The sequence below is a fragment of the Saccopteryx bilineata genome, chromosome 9, assembly GCF_036850765.1.
Source record: "Saccopteryx bilineata isolate mSacBil1 chromosome 9, mSacBil1_pri_phased_curated, whole genome shotgun sequence".
Classification (NCBI taxonomy): Eukaryota; Metazoa; Chordata; class Mammalia; order Chiroptera; family Emballonuridae; genus Saccopteryx; species Saccopteryx bilineata.
In genome coordinates, this window is record NC_089498.1 from 48,750,316 (window position 1) to 48,759,353 (window position 9,038).

The following is a 9,038-nucleotide window of genomic DNA, read 5'->3' on the forward strand; positions in this document are numbered from 1 at the left end:
CAGGGCCTGATTTTCATCTTTTTATTTATTTTTCTTAAAGTACTAACTACATTGATTCAATAAGCAGTTTCTCTGCCCCACTGAACAAAATCACAAACATATGAAGGACTTCCTCCTTTCAAATCTCATTCCATCTACAATGTCCATTTGTGCTTCCCCTTAAAGAAAACTTATCCTGTGGAACAGTTTATAAACCAACATTTCAAGGACAAAACAGGTTGGAAAAAGAACGAGAATCCATCACAAGACTGAAGCATGAATCCATAGGCATGAAGGGCTTCCTCTGTTTCTTCTCAGTGGTTGAAACACATATTTCCAGTGTTAAAAGCTATGCCTCCAGTCTGACTGGCGGTGGTGCAGTGGAAGGAGCATTGACCTGGAACACTGAGATCGCTGGTTCAAAACCCTGGGCTTGCTCAGTCAAGGCGCATAAAACAAGCAATCAATGGACAACTAAAGTGAAGCAACTATACTTCTCACTCTCACCTCCTCTCTCTGTAAAATCAACAAATAAAATCTTTAAAACAAACAACAACATATATATATATATATATATATATATATATATATATATATATGGTCTACCGGAAAGTTCTGTCCATTTCAATCACAACAAGTTTTGACACGTAAGCACATGTTTATTTGGCACATGTGTGCCTCTCTATTTTTATCACTTAATGTATACATATTGATGTAGCAAATTAACTAAAACAAAGTTGATTCACGTTAGTCTTATGTGTGAAGCCATAGTGTACCCATGGCTACTGATAAAGTTCATTTACACCACTGTAATTTTTATGAATTTCAACAAGGAAGAAATGCTACAGAAGCATGTCTGTCGCATCCACCATATTCCCCAGACTTAGCACCCTCCGACTATCACTTGTTTTTGTCCTTACAAAAATTTTTGAAGGGCAAAAAATTCAAAAATGAAGATATCAAACAAGCACTGGATCCATTTTTCGCATCAAAAGATAAAACATTTTTCAAAAATGGGATATAGAAATTGCCCTCACGCTGGCAAGAAATCATTAATAGTAATGGCAATTATATTATTTAATAGAGTTTATTGACGGTAAGAAAAATTTGTATTTTGTTTTATTCCAAAAACGGACAGAACTTTCTGGTAGACCATATATATATATATGTATCTCCAGCAACAAGATAAATACTGTCACAGGGTCCTTCCTTAGTTGAGCTGAATTTAACCAAGATCATCACTACTGAGTGTAATTTTTTTCCTTCTGCCTTTAATTAAAAGGTGCACAATTGCCCCAGCCATTCAAGCTGGAAATGTAACACTTTCAAAAAGGACTCACACCAGAATTTCTTTCTGAACACAGGAAAAGGCAAAACAGGCACCCCAAGCCAGGGGGAATTAAAAATGAGTCATCACTAACTTCCTGTTTCCAAATTCACCCGGTCATCAAATCAAACGATCAAAATGAGTAATTTGTGATGGGTTCCTGCACAGTTACCTCTTGGATGTATCTTCACTGAATCTGTGCTTCAGTCACTATGATGCCACTGAAACATAAGTACAACAAAAGTTTAAAAAGCAAAACACTAACTTCACCAAAACCTACCTTCTGTTATCCTTAACAAAGTTTTAACTCCCTAAATTTAAAAAACATTTCCTTTAAAATGAATTGAACTTTAAAATAATGCTGTATAATTTACACAAAAGAGTAAATCAAAGGATGCACATGATTTTTTTTTTTTTTTTTAGATTTTATTCATTTTTAGAGAAAAAGAGAGAGAGAGAAGGGAGGAGCAGGAAGCATTAACTCCCACATGTGCCTTGACGAGGCATGCCCGGGGTTTTGAACTGGCAACCTCAGCATTCCCATTCCGTGCTTTATCCATTGCGCCATCACAGATCAGGCAACACACTATGTTTTTGAAGATGAGATTTGAAATTTTTCTTCAACTAAATAGTCATGATTTACCAATGAACTTTATACAGTACTAAGAAAAGCTTTTGCCTTCTTAAAAAATACAATACTAATTACAGATTTCTGCAAGTTATTTATGAGAACAAGCTATTATATAAGGACTGGTGCAACGTTAAAATATTAAAATCAGTGATCGCATATTCCATCCTAAAGAAACTCTGGGAGAATTAAGAATTCTGTATTCTTATTTGCTATAGTAGTCTTCCCATCTATAATTAAAATCTGGCCCTTATAATTAGACATAATTACTTCCACAAGTCAAAGAACAGCTGAAATTCACTTTGCAGTCAATCTATAAAATATTCCAAATACAAAATAGTTATAAAATGTCATCATAACTCCACCATCAGTCATGAATGGGAGATATATGAGCTTCCAGGAGTGTGGAGAGGATTGGATGGCATAAAACTTTTCAGAATACTGGTATCTGTCCAATAATTTAATGTACACATACTCATTTGTAACATCTCTTATATCCAATGATTCTTTATATACGGTATAGTCTGTCTCTGTAATACAATGTACTATATAGTATACATAGTATATATAATATATATTATACAATATATACATATATGTATATAATGTATATCTAATTAATGCATGTAACATCTACATTGCATAAATACATTATATTATATAATTAGATAATATTACATTACACATTATTTATATACTGCATAATATGAGCTATATATTATACACAATGTTAAGGAGACATATCCTCTCTGTCTCCAGCAAATAATCACTGGGTATAAGGAGAGATGTTAGCCTGACCAGGCGACAATGCTGTGGATACAGTGTCAGCCTGGGATGCAGAGGACTCAGGTTCGAAACCCCTAGGTTGCCAGCTTGAGCGTGGGCTCACCAGCTTGAGCGTGGGGTCACTGGCTTGAGTGTGGGATCATAGCCATGACCCCATAGTCTCTGGCTTTAACCCAAAGGTCACTGGCTTGAAGCCCAGGGTCGCTGGCTTGAGCCCAAGGTCACTGGCTTGAGCAAGGGCTCACTTGTTCTGCTGGATCCCCCGGTGAAGGCACATATGAGAAAGCAATCAATGAACAACTCAGGTGCCACAATGAAGACCTGATGCTTCCCATCTCTCTCTCTTCCTGCCTGCCTGTCCCTATCTTTCCTTCTCTCTGTTTCTCTGGCTTAAAATAAAAAAAAGGAGAGATGTTACAAATGAATATGTACTGCATATGTCAACTGTTAAACAAAAACAAAAAGTAACCAATTTTAAAGCAAATGTAAAAACACAAATTGGAATTATTTTAAATAAAAAACAAATAAAAAATACCACTTACAAAATACCAAAGCATCAAGTAAAAAGAGCAAAAATTTTGTACAACAATCTGGCAAGAATTCTATATTGGAGATGGCATATGCTACAATGGAGATAATTAGAACCCTGAATCCCCCTGAGAACAGGCTTCCACTTTTTTCCCCTCCGGTCAGTATTCCCAGCATCGGCATGCAGTATAGGGGACAGGGATGGATACAAGTCAGGAAGCAGGCACTGGAGCCAAACTGTCTGACTCCCAGCTCTATCACTTACCAAGCTATGACCCTGAGCAATTTATCTAGCATCTTTGTAGCTCAAAAAAAATTTTTTAGTTTTGTTTTAGAGAGTGAGAGAGAGACAAACAGGGACAGACAAGAAGGAAGAGAGAGGTTGACAAGCATCAACTTAGAGTTGTAGCACCTTAGCTGCTCATTAATTACTTTCTCATATGTGCCTTGAGGGGGGGGGTCTAGCCGAGACAGTGACCCCTTGCTCAAGACAGCAATCTTGAGCCTCAAACCAGCAACCATGGGGTCAGGTCTATGATCCCACACTCAAGCAGGTAACCCTGTGCTCAAGCCGGTGACCTCAGGGTTTTGAACCTGGGTCCTCAGCATCCTAGGCTGACACTCTATCCACTGAGCCACTGCCTGGTCAGGCTGTGGCCCAATTTTTTAATCTGCACAATGGTACCTATTACATCAAGTTGTTTTATGAATTAATAATAACAATTACAGCAAACACATAGCATTTAACTTTTTTGCCAAACACTTATACCTATTTTCCATTTAACCCTCTTCCAAGCTTTATGAGATAGAAATTAACATCCCACTTGAAAGATGAGGAAACCAAGGCTCAGAAAAGTTAGTAACTTGACCAAGGACACACAATTAGTAAATGGCAAAAAGAATTCACGTTCCTACCTATGGCATCATCCTTGTTCAGGCTTTGTACGCTGCTGGACATATATAGCACGTGTTCAGTAACTAATATTTATTACTAATAGTTGTCCAATGTTTGCAAGATTCTGAGGTTACACCCGGGCTCAGCAGAAACAAGTGCTGTGACCAACAAGTGACATTCCATGGATGTAGAATACGTGAATAATCATGCTTTGCCATTGGTTTACTATCCCTCTTCCACATGAAAGAGGGAATTCTGATGTCTAACTGCCTTAAGTTTTCCCTTCTCCATTTCAGCATTTGCATTAAAAGTCTGGCTATCATTATATACCAGATTACCACCTCCCCACCCAACTGCCAAAGTGCTGCTCCAAAAGATGCTTTCATCACTCAATCCTTTCAAGGAACCTACCTTGAACTGGCTACCTATTGAATCAAAATTCCACCCTTTGGCTTTTCAAGAGCCTTAATAAGACATGGAAGGAATATGCCCTGAACTCTCTCGTTCACGTACCCACAAATCACATAAATACCTGATAAGAACGTTTCATTATGCAGAGAATATCAGTACCTGTATTACTTCAAAACAGTGATAAGAAATATTTAGTTAGTTAGTTAGTTATTTTGGACATAGCCCATTAGAGAAAAAATTAATGTTTAAGGATCTCATTTGATTTTTATTCAGAATAAAGCAAGCTTGACTGAGGGACATAAACAGAAGAATGCCCGACAGAAAGTCTCATTATTAATATGCATGAGAATGTTAATATCCAGGCAAACTCAAAACTGCAAACAGCTTTCTAACCTTCAGTCCTGAAATTAGGTCATAAATCATAGGGCAAACTTCTAATGTCTGGGAATCAAAAGTCGGAACTGTTAAAAAAAAAAAAAAAAGAGAAAGGAAGAAAAGAAAACAAAGGCATAAATTCAAGATCATGCAATGCGTCCATTTCCAAGATGACCTTGAAAGAGCCAAGTAAAACACAGGAATATCTGGTACTTATATAAAGGAGCTACTTTTAATGAACACAAGTTACTAAGTAACCACCAGTCTAAATTAGTCTCTGTGCCAGCCACATCAATGGGCAAACATAACATGAATTTAATTTAAAATTTAGAAACAAAACCTAACACCATGTGCTTTGAAGACTGAACCATTTGCCAAAGGTTGAATTAGCTTTTCCGCTTAACACGAGGGGGTGATGGATTGTACTAGAAGTTCATCTGATTTGCTTAGAAATGCACATAATTTCTAACAAAAGGCTCATCCAGATGTAGCTACATCCAGATTATTCCTGAGTTGAACATTCTGATGTCAACTCAGGATTTTTGAATGTACACACTCACACATTCCGCAGGGCAATTCACATGTTCATGGAGCTGGAATTAACAAGTCAACAGGTACCAATAGTGCTTTCTTTGTTTTTGTTTTATTTTGAAAGGACTGTTATTATTCCTTCACAGAGGAAGTTGATCTTATTAGCTGAATATATCAGTGGTCTTCAATTTGATGCAAGGTTTGGTGATTCATATAAATAATCATAAAAATAATCAATACTAGAAGATGTAATGTAGTTAAGTTGGAAAGTAAAGATATTCTAGAATTGTTTTTCATTTAACAAATATTTATTGAGCATCTGTGATCCATTAGCTTGAAGGGACAGAAAGCTAATATTTTCAGGGACGACTATGAGTCATTTCTTGTAGTATCATTTAAGGTTACTCATAAATCTTTCACAGGGTTAAGGAAAAAATTCCTCGCATTAGACAGAATCACAAATCCAGTGGATTAAAATGTGTCTAATTTGCAAATGTATCCTCCAGGCTGGTACCTGGCATTTCCTGGGTAACATCTATATGTTTGTTTTTTGTTTTCTTTTTGTATTTTTCTGAAGCTAGAAACGGGGAGAGACAGTCAGACAGACTCCTGCATGCGCCCGACCGGATCCACCCGGCACGCCCACCACGGGACGACGCTCTGCCCACCAGGGGGCGTCGCTCTGCCTCGACCAGAGGCCAAGGAGCCATCCCCAGAGCCCGGGCCATCTTTGCTCCAATGGAGCCTCGGCTGCTGAAGGGGAAGAGAGAGACAGAGAGGAAGGAGAGGGGGAGGGGTGGAGAAGCAGATGGGCGCTTCTCCTGTGTGCCCTGGCTGGGAATCGAACCCGGGACCTCTGCACGCCAGGCCGATGCTCTACCACTGAGCCAACCGGCCAGGGGCTGTTTGTTTGGTTTTTTAACCCCTGATATTTTGAGTAAGAATTAGCAGACTTTTCTTTTCTGTAAAAAGCTACCTCACCCCTGGGTTAATGCTGTAAGTAGGCTTGGAAGGAGTCTTTGAAGGAGGATGTATAATCAAACTGGTTTAGTTAAGTCCTGGGTGCTAAAAGTAAAAAGAGGTAGATATTATTAACAATTCTTTAACTATATATTTTTATCAGTCCTTCTCAGGAGCCACGCCCAGAAACAGTCTTCTCTTCAGTATCAAACCTCTTTCCTGAGGGATAGTGCTCCCCTCAGTTTCCCTCTCCAAGCCCCTCCCTGGCCATCAGCCCAAGGAAACGGCAAAAGCAAGCAAGAAACTGGCCCTAAACGCCACAATATGGGGAAAACATTAGGATTCTCTGCCTGATCATTAAATGGTATTTGTTTTATAAGAATACAGTATTAAGCCTGACCTGTGGTGGCACAGCGGAAGAGTGTTGACCTGGGGCCCTGAGGTCACCAGTTTGAAACCCCAAGGCACATACAAAAAGCAACTACTGTGAGATGATGCTTCCCACTCCTCCCCTCATTCTCTCTCTCTCTCTCTCTCTCTCTCTCCCCCCTCTAAAAATAATAAACAAAATATATTTTTTTAAAAGTCATCTTTAAGAAAAATAGTATAAAAAAAGTGTTTTGTTTTTTTTAATTCCCAAGAATCAGCTGATACATAAATTTCAGCTGCGATTCCCAAGTGGCCAACAATGAGCGGGGTATATGCTTGAACAGAAAAGCAGCAGCCAGTTCATTTTCCAAGAAGATTCTAATAACATTTCATGCTTTTGAATGAAGGAGCTGTAATGGAGGCAATGGTAAACAAGAGTCTATTTCTCAAAGACATTAACTTGAATTTTAAAAAATTTTACATTTATAGCTACAAAATGCCTACTATAATACAGTTATAGAGTACATTCTTGAAATTCAATTGAGCATGTATCCCTCTAACGTAAGATTGTCCACTGAAATAAGGTCTGGAAAAAAAATAATAAAACCCAGTGGCTTATTAATCTCTATAAAACAGTCACAGAAAAGTACCAACAAAACCTCCACACGGGAAGTAAAAAATTCAGGTGTAATTTGTCTGCTGGAACAAATCTGCCATATTGACTTGACGGGGCCATGAATCATGAAATCATCAATCAGCATCTTATTAATTATAATTTTGCTAACTCCCTAAAGCCTAGAGCTTCATTTTCTTCTCGGTGATTAGCAGGATGTTTGGAAAGCAGTTTACTCACTGGAGCTTACTTTCAAAAATGTCTGTTTCTTACTAACAAACACTGATTTCCAGAAAGCCACCCGACTCCCTAACCCCCTCAAACACTTCCTTTTTTTTTTTTTTCAATCCTCTAGATCAGGTCCTGTTTCTTCAATCACTTATTACGTATGTATTTTTAAATTTTTTTTAAATTTATTTTATTGGGGCAACATTGGTTAATAAAATTATATAGGTTTTGTCATTTGTTTTAAATTTCAGTACTTATAGCACCTTAGGCTATTGGACATCAGCAGTGTGAGTTGTTTTAGAGAGTTCTGGAAAATTATATTCTAGTGACATTACACTTTGCATTTCATTGGAAGACATTCAGTTAAGGCTTAAATGACTCAGGTGAGGGAAAATGTCTTAAGGCCGCTCATAAACCGCACAAAAGTAGATAGACATCCTCTAGAGAGGCACGCCACATGTCCTGTTTTTCCAATCCTCGCCACTCCCTTCACACCACACACTTCCAAAGAGTGCGGTGGTCTCTTCCCGAGCCGACACCATCTCCAAGTCGGACCCAGAAACACGCGTCTAGGTCACCGCCAGAGTCCCGCCCTGCCACCAGCAGCCCTAGCTTCCTGCCTTCCCGATCAAGGTGAAACGAGCCCCTAGGGGCCGGCTGGGGGCGCACAGCGGCCTCGCAGGCGGAGGCGGCCGGTCAGGGGACTTGAAGGAAGTGAACAGCCAGCAAAAACCATTTTCTTCAGGCGGAACAAACCCGAGACCCGACGCCGCCAGCGGAAAAGAGACGGACGACGCGCCACGCCACCGAGCACACGGACCCTGCGTGCACACCCGCCTGCACCGGTGCGCGCTCACACTCACGCAGACACACGCGCGCGCCTACTCACCAGCAACCCCCGATGTCTGGAGCCCGCGTGGGACGGCGACTGCAGCGGCTGCCCCCGCGCCTGCCGTGTGGCCTTGGCATCCGTGTGGCCTCTGCAGCCCGGGCCGCGCCGGCTTTTGCTAGAAGACAGAGCAACCGGGTGCTGTGGCACCCAGCGTGGAGGCGCCGGCTCGCTCGCCTCCGGCCGTGCCGCCTCCCCTCCTCTGAGGACGGATGGAGCTTGCTAGTTCCACTCGCTCCAGCTGCGTGCGTTGCTCTCTCCGTCCTCCCCTTCGCTCCCGTGGCTCTCCCAGCGCCGGGCCGATCAGCGTCCTCGCAGACCCCCGCGCAGGCCGGCAGATCCCCGCTGCCGACGCCGCAGGAGAAGAAATTGTCACTGCGATGGTCCCGGCCTCCCCTGCCCCGGCCCCTGGGTGCCGCCTCCGCCTCTGCCTCCGCCCCCTCTTCCGCGGCTGCGGCCTCCCGCACTCTGCAGAAAAAGCTGGCAGGTAGAAGCAGGTTCCTGCGGTTGCCCAAAGCG

The 9,038-nt window shown here is 41.1% G+C and overlaps 1 protein-coding gene across 3 annotated transcripts in view; it reads right to left on the reverse strand.

The window, feature by feature from the left end:
- STAMBPL1 (STAM binding protein like 1) overlaps positions 1-8,655 on the reverse strand; it is a 56,135-nt gene extending 47,480 nt beyond the window's left edge. For all 3 annotated transcript variants that reach the window (XR_010727093.1, XM_066243146.1, XM_066243145.1), the window contains exon 1: positions 8,520-8,655. The gene's annotated coding sequence lies outside the window, so the exon portion shown is untranslated. The remainder of the gene's footprint in view (positions 1-8,519) is intronic.
- Between the last annotated feature and the right edge of the window lie 383 nt (positions 8,656-9,038).